General features: G+C 36.9%; 1 protein-coding gene across 1 annotated transcript in view; it reads left to right on the top strand.

The window, feature by feature from the left end:
* ALK (ALK receptor tyrosine kinase) overlaps positions 1–19,121 on the top strand; it is a 346,271-nt gene that overhangs the window by 125,000 nt on the left and 202,150 nt on the right. The gene's annotated exons all lie outside the window — the stretch shown is intronic.

The following is a 19,121-nucleotide window of genomic DNA, read 5'->3' as shown; positions in this document are numbered from 1 at the left end:
AGACTAAAGTTTTGTCTGTATGTACAACAGTTCAGGGTTTGCAAGCGTCTGTAAACCTCAAGTTATATCACTTGGTGATGATAATTGTGAAAGGGAAGAGGTCTTCTCTGACCCTGTTATTTCCTTGACTCCTCTACTTTTATAGCATATCCAGAGAGCAAGCCTTTTCCTCTCCAACTCCTCTAAATCCTTTTGATTTGATCAAGTTGATTTGGGCTGATTTAGATTAGGCAACTCTCGAAATCTAAAGATAGAGAGATATACTTCTGGAAGTAGAGGGATAAAATCCTCTCTTTATGCCACACAAGACAAAAATTGAGGAGAGAGGAAGTGAAAATGAAAAGCAAATAAGAACTCGTAAGTTTCAAGAGCTTCCAGTGGCATTGCCCAATATCTTCCCCATGCTGATACCTATTAGATATGCCCTCTTTCATTCTTGTTTCTGTTTTCCAGATCTCAAATATTTTGTATTGTATTGTTCTAGCAGTGAGCACGGCTTTAACCCAGCTAGAAGTTATATTTTTCCTCTCCTCATGACTGCCTTCAAAATAGCATTGCTTACTCAAGGTTATTACTGAGGTATATTGTAATTGGTTGCAACAACATGCTTCTAGTTGCAATGGCACTTTATCATCAGGATGCCATCTTGAGTTAAAACCCTGAACTCTTCTCTTTCTTTTGAAGGTTCCTCAATCTTACATTATTTCAACTATTTACCACAGAATTCTTTTCCCATTCTATATTGTCATTTCTCCACTCGTGACATAGAGTCACACAACCATTCTGGTGCCAAAATAAACATGATGAGGTCAGGCTTCATAACAATTTAATTATGGTGCCTCAATTTTGGAAAGCTTTTATGAAAATATCTAGAGCACTGTGTCTCAACCTTGGTAACTTTAAGATATGTGGACTTCAACTCCCAGAATTCCTCAGCCAGCATGAGAATGAAAATTGAAGTCTAAATGTCTTGAAGTTGCTAAGATTGAAAAAAAGCTGGTCTAGGTATGTGCATTATTGAATTTAGTTGTTCATATTTTTGCTTACCAAGGAGAAGGGAGGGGAGAGGAGAGGAGAGGGAAGGGAGGGAGGGAAGAGAAGGGGATGGGAGGGGGGACAGAAGAGGAAAATCTATAGTATGCTATGACATGGTTTTTAAGCCTGTTCATTGGAAACAAGTCTTCATCCAGAGAGCTATCTCCAATGCTCTCATAGATAAACTAAATAAAGACTAAAGCAATTAAGCTATTAAAGGATAATTAGTTTTAATTAAGCCCCTTCAAAGTTCTTTCACAAAAAATCCCTGCTACAAAGAGTAAAATGAAGTTGCATGCATAGACACCATTTTTTGGCTAATGTCAGAAGATCCCTGTGAAGTTTCACCAAATCTCTTGTTGTGGCCAATTGCATCATCTCTGAGCATCAACAATGCAAATAGTGTCAATTTCCTTTATCGAAGCACCACATTGAGGCAAACCATGGTTTTCTCATATAGCCCTATAAACGAATCAGTGCAGTAAAAATGATATTAAATCTACACATTAATGTAGGAACAGTGAGTTACCTAAAAGCTATTGCAGCAAAGCAGCTAAGAGAGAAATGTACATGTAAAATCCCTGAGCAAATGAATAACACGTAAATAAAGGTCTCCCAAAAGGTTCCATTCAATATAATCTTAATTTGGGAGCATACACTGTTACATTCTACTGACAATCCTGTCTTGAAAAGAATAAAGATGGAAATGTGATTATTTCTGAGCCGAGCTAGTGTCTCGCAGGAATTTACTGTGATCTAATGGCTTTTTGTCAGGTTGATCAGAAGTCCATAAAATCCCTTTTAAAACTATTCGAACTTTTGCTTATGAATTATCATTACAGACATAAATCTAATCTTCTCTTCTGTTGAACCAAATCTTTCTTCACTAGGGAATTTCAGTGTAACTTACATTCTGCAGTGTTGGCACAGTGTCTTGCTGGGACAAAAAGTACACTGTCCTGAATGGCAAACAAAACATATTGCCTTCATTAATGGGGAAAGGGGGCAGGATCTGCATCAGAATATTTCAGAAATATGGAGTGGGGTTCAGATAAAAGCCAATATTGTGTGATCCAGGGGGACCATTGATTTGCTATGGGCCTCCAGTGTTGATATACATAGCAAATAAGAAACAGACTCTGTTTGATGTTTAGAGATTAAAGTGAGACGTTTGTTGAATTATATGTGTATTTCATGCCCGGAATAATTGCATTTCTGCGTTCTTATGTTCCGGTGGGTCTTTCAGCTGCTGAGAAAAATGGGTATGAAATGGAACGTTTTGCTTTTCTCCAATATAAAGTTTCTGCTGAATCCTCCTTCCAACAACACTAGAACTCCGACCTGCCACATTTTAATTAAATAACTATGGAGTGTAATCAATTCACAGTAGGTGGCAGTATGAAGCCAACCTTGGCTAAGCTTGCAAAGGCTAAACAGGGTTGGAGATGGTCAGTATTCGAATAGGAGACAACCAGGAAATTCCATTATCTGTAGGCTAGAGGGAGAAATCAATAAAATACCCCAGAAGAAGAAAATGACAAATGTGAAGAAAGCAGTGTCAAAGAATTGCATTGCTGCCAAAGGAAATATGTCTTTATAATCACCAGGACTAAATATGTTCTTGTTATCACCAAAACTAAAGGACATCTGTCTTTTCAGTATAAATTTTCAGGCATGCAAGAATGTTTGACAAACAGAATGAAAAAGGACAAGATGTATCCAAATTCCAAGAACTCGTAGCTGCCTTTTGTTTTAATTCATTAACTGCTCTCTTTTTTTTTCTATATAAAAATATGTTTTCATCCTTTTCCACATGAAAGCAATGTTCTGGTAGAAGGAAATGCATCACCAAATAGCAAATTTCTCACTAATAAGCGACCCCAGGACAAAGAATTTATTAACCATTTTTCTACCACTTAAATCCATAACTGGTTTTATTCATATCCAGCCAATAATTTTAATTTGTTCATTCACAACTATAGTAATTTGTACAGCAATATTTAGTAATTGATGGCAATTTCTAATAATAAAAGCTGTTCATTTCCTGAGAAATGTATTGACTTATTAATTGCACGTAATGGTTTTCAAAGAAATACTTTCTTTCATTTTGAGTAATTTTCTGAAACATTGTATTCTCCCTCAAACACTCCAATTCAAATTAAAATAAAGTGCTTAGTAGTAACCAGCTAAATGAAAAGTAACTGATTTTCTTCAACCCCAGACAATTGAACATAGCAAGTGGAGGGGGGCATCTTTTCTTTGAATAGTTTTTTAGATGAGTTTCTTTTTTACCCCACCTTTATTATTTTTATAACCCAAAGCAGTGAGCAAACCGAATGTTCCTTCTTCCTCCTATTTTCCCCACAACAACAATCTGCGAGGTGGGTTGGACTGACAAACAGCAACTAGTCCAAGGTCACCCAGCCAGCTTTCATGCCTAAAGTGAGAAAAGGCATATCTGTAAAATGTATGTGGCACTTATATGGCATATATTTGAAGGAAATCATCTTTTTCTCCTTTTCTGATGGTTCCTGTCACTGCTACTGAGGCATGAAAATACCTTCCTAGCTATACTTAGGGACACGCCAGCTCAGTGGCTAAGATGTTGAGCTTGTCGATCAGAAAGGTCGGCAGTTCGGCAGTTTGAATCCCTAGTGAGTGAGCTCCCGTTACTTGTCCCAGCTTCCGCCAATCTAGCAATTTGAAAGTATGTAAAAATGCAAGTAGAAAAATAGGAACCACTTTCAGTGGGAAGGTAACAGCGCTCTGTGCACCTTCGGCATTTAGTCATGCTGGCCACATAACCACAGAGACGTCTTCGGACAGTGCTGGCTCTTTGGCTTTGAAATGGAAATGAGCACCATTCCTAGAGTTGGGAATGACTAGCAAATATGTGCAAGGGGAAGCTTTACCTAACTATACTTAAGGGTTCTATGGGATATATTCCTTATAGTATAGTTAGCAATATTACTTGAATGTCATTTACAACTCCCCGGAAAGGCAGATACATTTAGCCATTCCAGTTTAAGAGAAGTTGCTTTTCTCATTTTGTGCCACAAATCTTGTTATGCAAGTAATTTATGGTGCTTGATCATCCCTGTTGGTGATGAGCTATTTAAAGTGTGGACCTTTAACTCTGCCTTAACTCTTACTGGCCATTCAAAGCAGAATGGACTGGCTGCTCCCATCTGGTCAATTTTAGCAATGGCAATAGGTCTTAGACTTATATACCGCTTCATAGTGCTTTACAGCCCTCTATAAGAGGTCTACAGAGTCAGCATATTTCCCCCAACGATCTGGGTCTCATTTTACTGACCTCAGAAGAATGAAAGGCTGAGTCAACCTTGAGTTGGTCAGTATTTTTTAAAATTTATTTTAATAATTTATGTTATTTATATATTTTCTCTTTGTATACAATAAGTGCTTGGTGGACAGTGTATTGTCTGTCATAGCAATATTAAACTCCTAATTTATACTTCTTCATTTATCCAACCATAGATAAAATAAATTCCAAATTTGAAAATATTCTTTGTCTTCCTTTCCTTTCCTTTATTGTTAGGCTGTCCATTTCTGTAGAGTCTAATATTTTTTTTAATTATTTCTTCTACAGCGGGTGTTCCCCCCCCCATTTTTCCAGTTTTGCTTAAATACAATTCTTGCTGCTATCAAAACAGATAATATTAAATATACTTTACCTTTTTATCATATTTTTCTGGTATTATGCCTAACAAAAATAATTCTGGTTTATAATCTATATGCTGTCCTAACATTTTTTTCCAACCATGTATGTATTTTTGTCCAAAGAGTTGATCAGGATTGAACTGCTGGCAGACAGCAGAATTAGCCTGCAATACTGCATTCTAACCACTATGCCACCATGGCTTCTTTTACCCATTTAGCTTGTGCTGATTTATTCCAACAGGAGTAAATAATCCTGGATTCAAAATAGATAAATAAGTGTTGCCTTTAAAAATGGAAAATAATCCTTGTTAAAAGTAATCCTTATAGAGGTCACAGGGAGAGAAGGAATTTATATCTCTTTACTTCAGACAAAAACAAATATTAAGGAACTGGAAAGGAAAAAGAAGAAAGAATGTGGGTATGTTTGATCTACCTTTTTTCATACCATAGATTTAAATGTAATCTCCTTTACAGTCTTAAAAGCCTGGCTACAGTTTGAAAAAGACCTGGTGCAACTGAATTTCACCTTATATATATTAACTGGCACAGGGAAAGGAAACAGTGGGGGGAGAAAAAAATAAGCTCTTCTAGACAGATATTTTAGATAAGGCAGGAGGAATTTCCTGGGATTTCAAGCCTGGGTAGCCCTGGTAGGAAAATTTGGAAGGCAGGAATGTGGCAGGGGGGAAAACTGACTACCAGTCATAAATACAATACACAGTCCAAGAGTATCTTCAACATGTTTTGTTTGAGTGTCTTCAAAGGGAGCCTGAGTACACTGGTACAAAACACATAAAAGCAGTGATTAAGTGTTCTTTTCTGGTCAGCTGTCAAAACACACCTCCCTTTTCAGTTCTATCCCATCTTAAGAGGAATTGGTTGGAATTATTTGTGCTAGCCGGCAATGTTCAGTAGGAGGGCAGATGAATCCAGGGGAACCTACCAAGCACTTTTCTTTAACTTGTCCCATCCTTGGCCTTGTTACTGAGGCAGAGTAGGACAGAGGGCAATTCAAAGCCTTTTCTGCTTCCACATTTTAGGACAGTTGTGAGGAAGAGATTGAGAGGAAAGGAAACTCTTAGCTTCATAAGTTTTACAAATGTTGCCGGAAGGCTGTATTGTGGAAATGCTACTTTATAGAGTTAACACTGAAGTCCTTTGACAGCAATGCTCTTAAATGTAATTCTGCTTTTTTTAAGTAGCTGCAAGCAACCAAAGCCATTTCTAGCTTTTAGGCTAGCATTTGAAGAGATAGCACCGAGAAGCCTATTACCTAGCAGTCATCGATTCACACTCCACACATTGCAGCATGATTTCCCCATAGTATGTCATGGCATGGGGAGCACCTTAGCTAAAACGATTATAGCTCAGGCAAGTACTTAAAGGCAAGTAACACAGCAGCCAGGCTGGGAACTTTAGCCAATTTTTACAACCTGCTATCCCCCCCAAAAAAAATATCCCATTTGAAGGACACCAGTTTAGAAAAATGGGAAGTATCTGTAGCATTTCAAGTAAAAATGCTTTATGAAGATTTAGATAAGGACAACCAAAAGTAGAGCATTGTGTCAGAAAAAGTCACATGAAATATTATCACATGAGTCTTTCTTACAGGTGATAACTGTATGAAACAGAATTTTTAATTCATAAACTTCCATGCCTAACTGAAATTTTATTATCAATGTAAAATAATACGACCACAGTGGAGCCCAGATGTTCTGTTGCTAAGCAAGCAAGACAATTGTTAGGTCAATTTTGATCCATTTTACGAAGTTTCTTACTACAGTTAAGTGAATCATTGCAATTTATTTATTTATTTATTTATTTATTTTATTTCATCAAGCATGTACTGTATTAGATAACATATAAGTATAAACATGATTTTGAATATATGAAATGAATACGAATAAAAAGGAACTTTAGGACAGAGATGGTAGGCATGTTGCTACGCTTATGCATGCTCCCTAAAGACCTCTTAGGAATGGGGTGAGGTCTACAGTAGACAGTCTAAGGTTAAAGTTTTGGGGGTTTGGGGAAGAAACCACAAAGTCAGGAAGTGCATTCCAGGCATTGACCACTCTGTTGCTGAAGTCATATTTTCTGCAATCGAGTTTGGAGTGGTTTACCTTCAGTTTGTATCTATTTATATTTATTATTTATTTATTATTAAAATTTATATGCTGCACAATCCCGAAGGACTCCGGGTGGCTTACAAAAAAGAAGAAGAGGAAGAAATTTTTTTTAGAAAAGGACAGATTTAAAATCACAACACATGCATTCGTTCAATCGGGGCTGGACCTCAACAATGAGGTCAACAGCCCCAGGCCTGCCGGAATAGCCAGGTTTTAACAGCTTTCCTGAAGGCCATGAGAGTGGGCAAGGTCTGGATCTCTGGGGCTAGCTCATTCCAAAGGGTCGGAGCAGCCACAGAGGAGGCTCTCCTTCGGGGGCCCGCCAGCCGACATTGTCTGGCTGAGGGCATCCGAAGGAGGCACAATCTGTGGGATCTTACCGGCCGCTGGGAGGTATGTGGCAGTAGGCGATCTCGCAGGTACGCTGACCCTAAGCCATGTAGGGCTTTAAAGGTAATAACCAACACCTTGAATTGCGTCCAGAGACCAATTGGTAGCCAGTGCATCTTGCGGAGGACAGGTGTAACGTGGGTGTACCTCGGTACACCCAATATCGCTCGCGCGGCCGCATTCTGGACTAGCTGCAGTCTCTGAACGCTTTTCAAGGGTACTTTGTGCTCGTGTATTGTTGTGGTTGAAGCTGAAGTAGCCATTGACAGGTAGGACATTGTAGCAGATAATTTTATGTACTACGCTTAGGTCAGACCAAAGGTGGCGTAGTTCTAAATTGTCTAAGCCCAAAATTTCAAGTCTGGTATAAGGTATTCTGTTGCGAGCAGAAGAGCAGAGGACTCTTCTCCTGAAATATCTATGGACTGGCCCAATTGTACTAATGTCCGATATGCAGTGCGGGTTCCAGACAGATGTGCTGTATTCAAGAGTTGGTCTAGCAAATGTTTTGTATGCTCTGGTTAGCAATACAATATTACCAGAGAAGAAGCTATGCAAGATTAGGTTAACCACTCTTAATGCCCTTTTGGCAATGTTATTACAGTGGGATCTGGCACTTAGATCATTAGATATGAGTACTCAAAGGTCCTTGACAGAGTGAACGTCGTCTACAAGGTTGTGTCCACCCAGCTTGTATTTTGTATTCTGATTTTTTTTTTTGCCAGTGTGTAAGACAGAGCATTTGTTGGCTGAGATTTGAAGTTGCCAATTGTTTGACCATTCTAACATATAGTCAAGGTATTTTTGAAGGATAGCAGCATTGTTGGTGGCATTAAATAGTAACCTAGTAACACAGCTGTTAAATGAATCTGCCTTCTTCATTGACTTTATTTGTCAGAAGGTCACAAAAGGAGATCACATGACCTGAGGACACTGCAACCGTCATAAATATGAACCAGTTACCAAGCACCTGACTTTTGATCATGTGACCATAGGGATGTTGTAACACTCATAAGTATGAAAAATGATCATAAACCACTTTTTCCGTGCCATTGTAACTTTAAACAGTCACTAAATAAACTGTTGTAAGTTGACTATCTGTACATAAACCCTTTCATTGCAGCCTTAAGCTCAGGACCAGTTAACTCTCAGTCAAAAAATTATCTACTTTTTTAGATCTAGACATGTACCATTATGAAGACATAAATGTGGCCCCTAAAGGTACATTTTGTTGGAAGAAAGGCTTGTTAATTCCTGATGGCAAAAAAAGCCATCTAACAGACTATCTGTGTTTTTTTTAATGGAGGTGATAATTAGTCGTTCTTATATTGTACAGATTAAAATTCAGTGCTGTTGAAACTCAAAACATCAATGGCCTACAGTATGTAGTAGATACTAAAATATATTTTTCTATTGCTATATTGCCTCACTTGGAAACTGAAAATGGTCAGAGCTATTTTTTAATGATTGCATATGATTTTCAATTTGTCCTTGCCCTTAAATTTAAGCCTATCCTAATTGAAAGGCTTTTGATTCAGTAAGGAAAAGATAAAGTCCCTTATCTTCTTTTTCATCTTCAAATTTATTTTTATTACCATTAATTGCAGCCAATTAGTTTCAATGGCATTTTAACTGTGTGGATCTACTGAATTGATAGAAAACGATTCTTCACTGAGAAAAAGGCTATTTCAAATCCCAAATGCAGATTCACATTAATGAGAGAATTGTGCAAATCAGCCAATGTGGAGGTAGATTGTAGTCTGGTTTCATAATTAAAAAAAAAAGATTCTGGAAATATTAGTTTCAACTTGATACTATCCTGGGACTGAAATTACAACACAATTCTGAATGTCTGCTCATATGAAAGGTGAGTCCAACGAATTTTAGTATTCCTATTTGGGAATAGTGAATTCAGTTCTAGGCTGAATCCAATACTTGTTCCTACAGCTGGAGAGGAACTGTGGTTCTTTTAGCATTGAGAGGAGAAATGGTTTTGTGAAATGGTTTCTCTTGCAGCTTTCTATCACTGAATTCACATGCATCTCTTTGCAGCAAAGTTCCATTCATTCAGGACTGCATTGTTTATACCTAACTGAATCTGTCCCAGTTTCTCTCTGTCACACATTACCCTAAATAAAATCAAGGCAGGGCTATTTTGAGTTTCTCTCTCATGCTTCCCTCTTTCTTGGGACTGAGTAATTCTCAAGTCCCTCCTTTCATTCTTCTCTAAGGTCATCTTTAAGATCCTTTATATTCTGCCATGCAGAAACTGTTGTTTATGTCAACAGTTTTCTGTTTGTGTTTCTCTTGCAAATTTAAATGCACTTTATAAATTCAGTTTTGTCCTTCCCTCAAGTCTTGCCCTTAAACCTTGCCTTGATCTTAATTGGTCGGATGAAATTAATGACATCTGGGAATGGGGGATTTAGTAGAGGGAGGTCTCTTTCTTCCTTCAGTCTTCACCTTTAGTAACATCATTTGATTCATTCTTATAGGCAGAGATTGACTTTAATTCCTGGTCTAGATCGAATTCCCTAACCCTAGTGTATATACTATTTTATTAATGTAGACGTACCTTCATGTTCCTATTTGATCCAAGTTGCTGTTTTGTAACATGATTTCTATATGTAAGAGATGGGCCTCTCATTTTACCACATGGTTCCTTGGATGAAAATATAATGAAATATAACCTCGGAGTAAGACTTCATTAGCAAAATGCTTGACTAGATAAATTGAGTTCCATAACAGAACATGACAAATTTTACTAATTTCAGAAGATATTAAGCTCAAGTCAAATTACTTTCCTTGGTTGGGTTTATTTTGCCTTCATAATGATACTGACCTTTCTTTGAATTATCAGTAGCAGTTAATTGCTTCACTGAGAGTAGACATAATTCCGAATTAGGCATGGATGGTACAAGAGATAGGATGAGGCCATCTAGAAATGTAGGACTAACCTCCTCCTATCAGATGGTATACCAGAGACTCTGCCCCTGATTTTGTTTCCATATATTTAAAGAACTGTTATGTTCATTATTTGGCATGGTGTCCATAAGTCAAAGCATTAACTAGATGACTTGATTCCCCAAATAATTTGGAGCTGGCAATCTTGTCCTCTAGAGTTTTGCTTGTCTTTGAATCATGCACTCTTGGACTTTAAAGGTAAAGGTTCCCTTCACACATATGTGCTAGTTGTTCCCGACTCTAGGGGGCAGTGTTCATCTCCGGTTCAAAGCCGAAGAGCCAGCCCCTGTCCGAGGCATCTCTGTGCTCAGGTGGCTAGCATGACTAAACACCAAAGGCACACGGAACACTGTTACCTTCCCAACAAAGGTTGTTCTTATTTTTCTACTTGCATTTTTATGTGCTTTTGAACTTCTAGGATGGCAGAAGCTGGGACAAGTAACGGGAACTCACTCTGTTATGCAGTGCTAGGGATTCGAACTGCTGACCTTCTGATTGACAAGCTCAGCATCTTAACTACTGAGCCATCACGTTCCTTCTTGGCCTTTAGTTCACTTATTTGAAATGGCTAAACATTGTCTTCTACATAGCTATACTAATCTGTCTTTCATGTTCTCTAATGTCTAATGCCATATGGCAGCAATGATACAATATGGCTGTCTTTGTCTTTGACTTCTATTCTGTGTAGCTGTCCTACATTTTCTATCATTGTTGTATTTCTTGCTTGCCCAGTGTATAATTTACACCACAGGTACAGGTTTTTTTTTTAAGTGTGTCATTGCACACTCTGAAACATTGTTTTGGAGTTAGTTATACATTGGTTTAAGATGTGAGGAAGCCTGTCAAGATTCTGAATAATGAACCCAACTAATTCAGCACTCCGAGACTTTCAGCTTTCTCAAAGGTGTTTTATTCATTTGAAATGAATATAAATGAAAATAAAACCAGCTCTAAATATTTCAGTATAATGAAATAAAAGATAATTCCCTCTCTCATGGTCAGAGGTCACATTGTCCAATTTAGTGTTCTGGCATCTCCTTGACAACTCCCCTCAGTCTCTGGCTAGGATCTGTCGGGATGACTTTGGTTCCCACAAAATGGTTTGTTGTCATCTGGCCTGACATTCCTCCCTCCCACACTGTGTGGCAAGCTGAGAAACAGAAAGATGGCTGGATCAGGCCTTAACCGTTTCGAAGTTGACAGAGCCATCTTCCATAAGCAAGTTGTTAATTGTTTGTGATATTTGTTCTTGTATTGTCTACAATTTGCTGAAACTTTTCAGAAATCATAGCCAGCATGGCCCATATCTGCCTTGAATTTCCAGTGCTGGTTTGTATCCATTGTTCAGCTTTCTTCTCCTCAGCTTTACTGCTGATTGGTTTACCATCTATTTCAGGCATCATTACTACAAAGTTTTTCCCCCCCTCACATTTGGCCAAATAGAAAGAGCAAGCAGACAAAAGTCAGTGGATTAAGAACATGATAAACTTTATTTGATTTCCAACTAAACTCAACAAAATCAAAGCAAAACTGATTAAAAGATAGTGTTCTTAGTCTCAGTATAGAACAAAAGCAGCGCATTAGATAATCAAACCTCCCAACATTCTGCTTTTGACTTAATTTGTCCCTGACTCCAGGGACCTTAATGTAGAATTGTACTTTGGGTGATACTTTTAAAATATTTTTTAAAGCTCTAACAGAAACGTATCCTTATCTTGCTAGGATGGTCTATCATGACTGTCCTAATTTTATTAAGTGTGCACATTTATTTTTGGGAAATAGTACTGCCAGAATTTTGAAAATATGGTAAAAATTGAAAAGTATTTATGTTAACTGATAAAAAAGTTATTATTTTTTAGTTATAACGTAGAACATTCGAAATTTTATATTCTTTTTTTTATTCCTATTCTATTTCTGTATTTCTATATACTTTAACAATAACCACAAAAAACACAGAGTGTCTATAGTGGGAAACAAATACAAATATCGAAGAAAAATGTTTTAAAATTATCATTTTCATCTAGAAAAATATGGGTATATACTTGTGCATATTTTATAGCAACTTGTTTTGATTACTGTTTAGTAGAATCACTCCTAGATAATAAATGAGAAATGTGCAGCGTGGACTGGAAATAATGAAGGTAGCTAAACAGAGTAAAGGGAGGGGGATATAAAATCAAATCAACATGCTTGGGAATTTGAGAATGAACTAAAAATAAAACAAATACAGAATGAAAGCAAAGTTAACCAAAATAAAAATGAATTATGAAAATCAAATAACACTGGAATGCTTAAATATGGAAAGTATTTGAGAAGTTAGTAGGTTTCCAGACAGGCAATTATTTATTTAAGAAGAAATTTAAACTGATCCAAAGTAACAAAATAGTCACATCTGAAAAGCAATTTGCAAGCAACAGTTGCATAGTCAGTGGGAACCCATACAAATGAATAGTTTATATTTCAGTTAATTAAATGAAAATAATAAATACAAAAACAATCAGTTCATGAAAGTGATTAATTAAAAGACCAAATGGAAAGGAGGAGTAATGAGATTATCAGATGGCCAATTACATTGGAAGAATTCTAAGATATCAGAGCAAAGTAAACAATATAGTAAAGAAATGAAAATTTGAGTGGGATCCTATAATGGTGGGAGCAAACTAGATTGTAATGAGTAATGTGGGAATAAACTCCCTCAGGTGCAGAACAAAGAGAAGATAACTAAACTACTCCTCCCCACAACTTTTGACTCAGAAACCATGGAGTGTTTTCTAAACCTGTTATGTTAGCAGAGAAATTGGAGAAAAAGAGATCACAAAAGAGTAAGCAGTCACACAATGGGGAATACATTGAGCTGTTTGTATGGTGCATTCACAGCTTCAGGCTCTAGCACATTGTTTTTTTTTTTGTGTGTGTTTTTTTTTTCCCTCCTCTTCCGAAGAGAACTTTTTTATTTTTCTTTTAAAAAAAACACAAATATGTCATCATTTGTCAATCATTAAGACATTGAAGTACAATTTTTTTGTTGTGTGTACCCCTCCCTCCCTCCACCCCCCCACCCCCCCTCCTCCTTCCCCCCCCCCCCGACTTCCCAGAACCCGTACACGGTATGGATTTTTAACTAACACAGTCTAAAATCTATTGAGAAAAAAGAAATAAAGAAATTAATGACATTCTAGATTGACCTTAACTTCTTCTTACTGAACTGACTTTTAACAGTTTAAATCATTTCTGATCTTAAGCATAGGCTAACTGGAATTTCTTAGTCCCGTATTTATTTTGTATATAGTCAATCCATTTTTTCCAGTCTCGTTTATATATCTCATTTGAATGATCTTTGAGATATGCCGATATTTTAGCCATTTCAGCTAAGTTTGTTACTTTCAATGTCCATTCTTGGATTGTAGGCAAGTCTTCCTTCTTCCAATATTGCGCCACCAACAGTCTTGCTGCAGTTATCAGGTGCAGAATCAAATTGGTCTCTACCACTGTAAAGTCAGTACATATACCTAGTAAAAATAACTGAGGACTAAACTTTATCCTTCTTTTAAAAACATTTGCATGACCCACCATATTTTTATCCAAAATGCCTTAACCTTTGGCAGGTCCACCATATATGATAATATGTAGCATCGAGAGAGCCACACCTCCAACATTTAGGCTGTACATTCGGATACATAGAAGCCAACTTTTTAGGATCTAAATGCCATCTATAGAACATCTTGTAAAATTTTCTCTCAGATTTTGAGCTTGTGTAAATTTCACATTTCTTACCCAGATTCTTTCCCATGTATCCAACATTATTGGTTCCTCAATATTTTGAGCCCATTTTATCATACAATCTTTAACTAATTCTGTTTCCGAATCCATCTGTATTAATACATTATATATCCTCTTTATATGCATTAAGCTTTGATCTCTTATTTGTTTAAACAGATTATCCTCAACTTGAATAAAACCAATTTTTTGATCTATTTTCCACCTAGCCTGTAATTGCCCATACTGGAACCATGTTTGAACTACCTTCTCCTCTTTTAATACCTCTAAAGATTTTAATTGTAATACCCCCCTTTCCGAGGTAAGAAGCTGTCTGTAAGTAATTCTGTCCTGTTTTTGTGCTGTATTCATATGTTCAATTGCATGTCTAGGAATTGCCCACATGGGTATCTTGTCATTTAATTTATATTGGTATTTCTTCCAAACCCGCAATAAAGCATTTCTTAAAATATGACTTTTAAAGTTCTTATCCAATTTTTGTTGAATAACAGGTAAGCATGCCAACCAAATACCAGATCGTGTCCCTCAATGTTCAATATTCTATCATTGGTTAAATGAATCCAATCACTAATTACAGATAATGCCACTGCATCATATATAGTTTTAAATTAGGTAGTTTCAATCCTCCTCTCTCACGTACATCTTGCATTATTTCATCTTTACCCTCGGCTTCTTTCCTGCCCACACAAATTTGTTGATACTCTTCTGCCATTCTAAAAGGTTCGCATCTTTTTAAGTATAGGTAACATTTGGAAAAGAAATAAAAATTTTGGTAAAATGTTCATTTCACTGCCGCTATCCTGCCCAGCAAAGATAAGTGCAATTTCTCCCATTTTTTCATCTCTGTCTGTATGCTATGCCAAAGTGGTTCATAATTATGCTTATATAATTTCCCATTTGAAGTTAAAATGTTAACTCCAAGATATTTAACTATTTTAACTACCTCACATCCTAGCATCACTCCTAATTCTTCCTTTTGTTTAATATTCATATTTATAGCTAATATTTTGGTTTTTCCTAAGTTTATTTTAAAGCCAGACACTTGACCATATTGATTAATCGTATTCATTAAAACCATACTGGATTCCTGCGGTTGTTCCAATATTATGACCAAATCATCCGCAAAAGCGCGGACTCTATATTCTTGCTGCCTAATCTTGATCCCTTTTAAACCATCCAAGCCCCGTATTTTATTCACAATACTTCCAAGTTATAATAAACAATAATGGGGACAAAGGACAGCCCTGTCTTGTACCTTTTCCAATTTGAAAAGAGTCTGTTAAACTTCCATTGACTATGATTTGTGCTGTTTGCTGTTGGTATATTGCTTTAATTGACTGTAAAAAATTATCTCCTATCTGCATTTTTTGCAATATCTTCAGCAGAAATTGCCAGTTAAACTCGATCAAAGGCCTTCTCAGCATCCAAAAATATAAACGCAGCAGGGATCTGGTTGTTCTTTCCCAAATATTCTAATGCATTAATAATTAATCTGACATTACTTTTCATCTGTCTCCCTTGTATAAAACCTGTTTGGTCCGTATGTATCAATTGTTGAATGACCACATTAATCTATTTGCTAATATTTTAGTAAAAATTTTATAATCTACATTCAGTAATGAAATAGGTCTAATAATTTTTGGGTTGAGTAGTATCTTGATCTTCTTTGGGTATCAAAGATATAACGCTGTCTTCCAAGATGGAGGGACTTTACCTTCCGTTTGAATCATATTAAATAATTCTCTAAGAGGTTCTACCATTTCTAACTGTAAGTTTTTATAGTAAACCGCTGTCAAGCCATCTGTACCTGGTGCTTTCCCTGACTTTAATTGCTTAATTACCTGCAGGATTTCCCCCGAGGTTATTGGTTGATTCAATTTTTGCCTGTGTTCTTCTCTAACTGAAGGTATTTTCCTCTTGTCTAAATATTTGTCTATGTCTAAACCATTAATTTTATCCCCTTTATACAGTTCTGTAAAAAATTCCCAGAAAGCCTTTTGAATCTCTTCCTGTTGGAACACCTCCTTCCCTCTGTAAATCAGTTTAGATATATTTCGAGTTTCCTTTTTTTCCTAATCTGATAAGCTAACCATCTGCCAGGTTTGTTTGCATTACAAAAAGTATTGTGTTTTGCATATAATAAATTAGTAGCTACCTGGTCAGAGATCAACATGTCAAATTGAGATTTTAATATGTTAATAGCTTCCTTAAACCTTTGTATCGTCTGGTTTCCTTGTTAACTCCAGCTCTTTTCTCTTAATTTCCTCTTCCAGTCTGTTCGTTTTAAACCCTTGCTTATTTCTATGTGTTTTATTTATATTCATCAAAACTCCTCTCATATACGCTTTGCTTGCATCCCATACAAATTCCATAGATGTACCCTTATTCATATTCAAAACAAAATATTCAGATAGTAATTTTTTACAATCATTAATATACTTTTCATATCTAAATAAATTTTCATTCAATCTCCAAGACCTTCTTGCCTGCACTACCCTTCCCAACTCCATCCAAACTGGGTTATGGTCCGAAAGGACCCTAGCTGCAATCTTTGTTTTCTTGACCCTAGAAAGCAAATCATTAGTGGTTAGAATAAAATCAATCCTTGAAAGGGATTGATGCCTGTCCGAGAAGAAAGTGAAGTCATATTCCTCTGCATTTCTTTCTCGCCAAATATCTCTCAATTCAAATCATCCATAATGTTCAAAGAAAGATTTGGGTAACTTTGCTCGCATCTTGGTATTTAGGGCGGGAAATCTTCTTATCTCTCTTAGTGTCTATCACTCCATTCCAGTCACCCAATAGTATACAGGAACTATAGTCCCCTGTACTAATTTAGCATGAAGATTTCTATAGAATCTATCTTGCTGTTGATTGGGAGCATAAATTCCCAAAAGTAATGTCTTTTTCCCTTCTAAGATTAAGTCTAAAGCAATATATCTTCCGAAGGGATCTGCTTCTATTAATTCAGCTTTCATATCTTTTCTAAGTATACAACTATACCATTCTTCTTTTCCATAGCAGAAGCTGCAAAATGTTGACCAAGTTTTGAGTTGATCAAATATTTTTGATCAGTTGACTTGATATGAGTTTCTTGCAAACAAATTACATCGTTCTTAAACTGTTTGAGATAATGAAATATTTTCTTCCTCTCTGTGGAGAGTTCAGCAGTCCGTTGACATGCCATGTTAAAATCTTAGTTGTCATCTTTGGTTGGTTGAAGCATTTTTAGAGCTTCCTGCACGGCCTGTTTAACCTTAGGTCTAGCTCCTCCCACTGCTTCCAGATTTGTTGTTGTAGTTCCTTGATCGATGGCCGATGATTGTTGATGCTGTTGTTTTTTAGCTTGTTTCTTCATACGTCTAGTAGTCATGCGGCTAGGTCTTGGTTCCATAGCACCTTGCACTTCTAGAGAAGAGAGATGCTCCATCTTGTCTGGTGGTTGTGTAGTTGCTGTCTATCCTGTCCTTCTTGTGGTCTTCCTCTAGGTCCAGATGGTGCAGGTGTCCGGCCTTCAATATATTATAATAAAATCTCGGGCTTTCCATACAGAGTTGAGGCGGTACCTTTGCTTATCAAATGTAAATATGATGCCAAATGGTGCATCCCATCTATACTGTATCTGACGATTTCTGAGTTCTTCGACCAAAAAAGCGTAGTCTCTCCTGGCTCTTAACATTTGAGGTGGTATCTCTTTCAAAACAGCCAGGTCTTGACCGCCAATTTGAAGCTTAGTGTTATAAGAGACTCTTGCAGTACCATATTCTAAACTCTCTTGTAGTAAAATATATAACAATGTCTCGAGGAAGCTGCTTCTGCTTTGCCAGCCAGGAGTTAACGCGGTAAGCTTGTCAATTTGCCAGCCTTGGGTTGGTCCCTGGTCTTCCCATCAGGCGGTCAAAAGCTTCCGATAGGATCTGTTTCAGGTTCTCCTGTTTCTCCTCACGCAGCCCCCTTACTCTTAATGCGAACTCCATTTGTCGGTACTGTATCATAATAATTTCTTTTTCAGCATTTTCCACTTTTGTTCCACCACCTCTGTTTTCAATGTCAAGTTAGCATTGGCTCATTAAGAACCTCTAGAGTATCTTCCACTCCAGAAATAGGTTCTGTTAATACAGTTACAAGACTCAGCATGTCGTCTCTAATTTTATCAACCTTAGCCTCAAATTTCTCATACAACTCCTGTTTAAGTCCTTTTATTTCACTTTTAATTTCTTCTTTCATTTCTTTATTCCTCTTTTCTCTCCTCTCTATTATCTCTAAATTTATCTTCCATTTTAATTGTCTGTGCATTAAGAGCCTCGCTTAGATTACTCAGAAAAAATTCTTTCGTTAACACATCCCCAGCAGGGGGCGTAGGAAGCGGAGGCTGCAGCTTTGTATCAGGCACTGAGGATGTGCCCCTGGAAGTAGAGGGTGACGACTTCAAGTTAATATTTGGTTTTGAGGCCATTTCAAAATTTGTCTGCCTGCAGTTAATAAAACTCTATTGCCTAAATATGCAGCTTTAAGTAAAGAGGCTTTTATTTTGAAGTTTAAGCTTGGCAAAACTTTCAGTGAGTAAACATTGTAACAAGACCGTTCAACAGATTCATCACCATTTAACTTCCAGATAAGCAAGGTTAATGAAGGAGTAAAATTCTTCTATTGTGAAACCAAAACATATGATAAGCAATCTCTTTTGTTTTGAATTCTTTTGAATTCTTGTGAGAATTAGCAAAAAGTGTTCGTTATTACCGGAGAAACCAGCCTGCTCGGCGCCATTTTAAAAGCCTCTGAGTAAATAATTTTTCGGAGGAGAAAAAGAAAAGAAGCTAAAATGTTGATAAGCAATTATTGTCCTCGCAGTAAACGGATTCAGCTCGTGATAAGATTAAATCAAACAAAACTTAGAGCAGAGTGGGAGAGACCTACTTTGTCCTGCACAAGGCAGTTTGAAGTTCCCAGCACGGACAGCCGTTCTGCCTTGGGCTAGCCCCCCTTTCCTTGCAAGCACAAAAGCTGCAAAAAATCGAAGAGCATTTGCCAGCAAAACAGTTTCTTCTTTCCCTCTTGCCTGAAGGATAAGAAAACCTGATAAGACGTCAGATGGAAGATCCTCTAAACAGGTACGTAGCCAGGAATTCGGAGGCAGCTGATTTT

Source organism: Thamnophis elegans, chromosome 4 (genome assembly GCF_009769535.1).
Source record: "Thamnophis elegans isolate rThaEle1 chromosome 4, rThaEle1.pri, whole genome shotgun sequence".
In the NCBI taxonomy this organism is placed as follows: Eukaryota; Metazoa; Chordata; class Lepidosauria; order Squamata; family Colubridae; genus Thamnophis; species Thamnophis elegans.
Note: the sequence above shows the minus strand (reverse complement) of the source record. Positions and strands in the feature narration are given on the sequence as shown.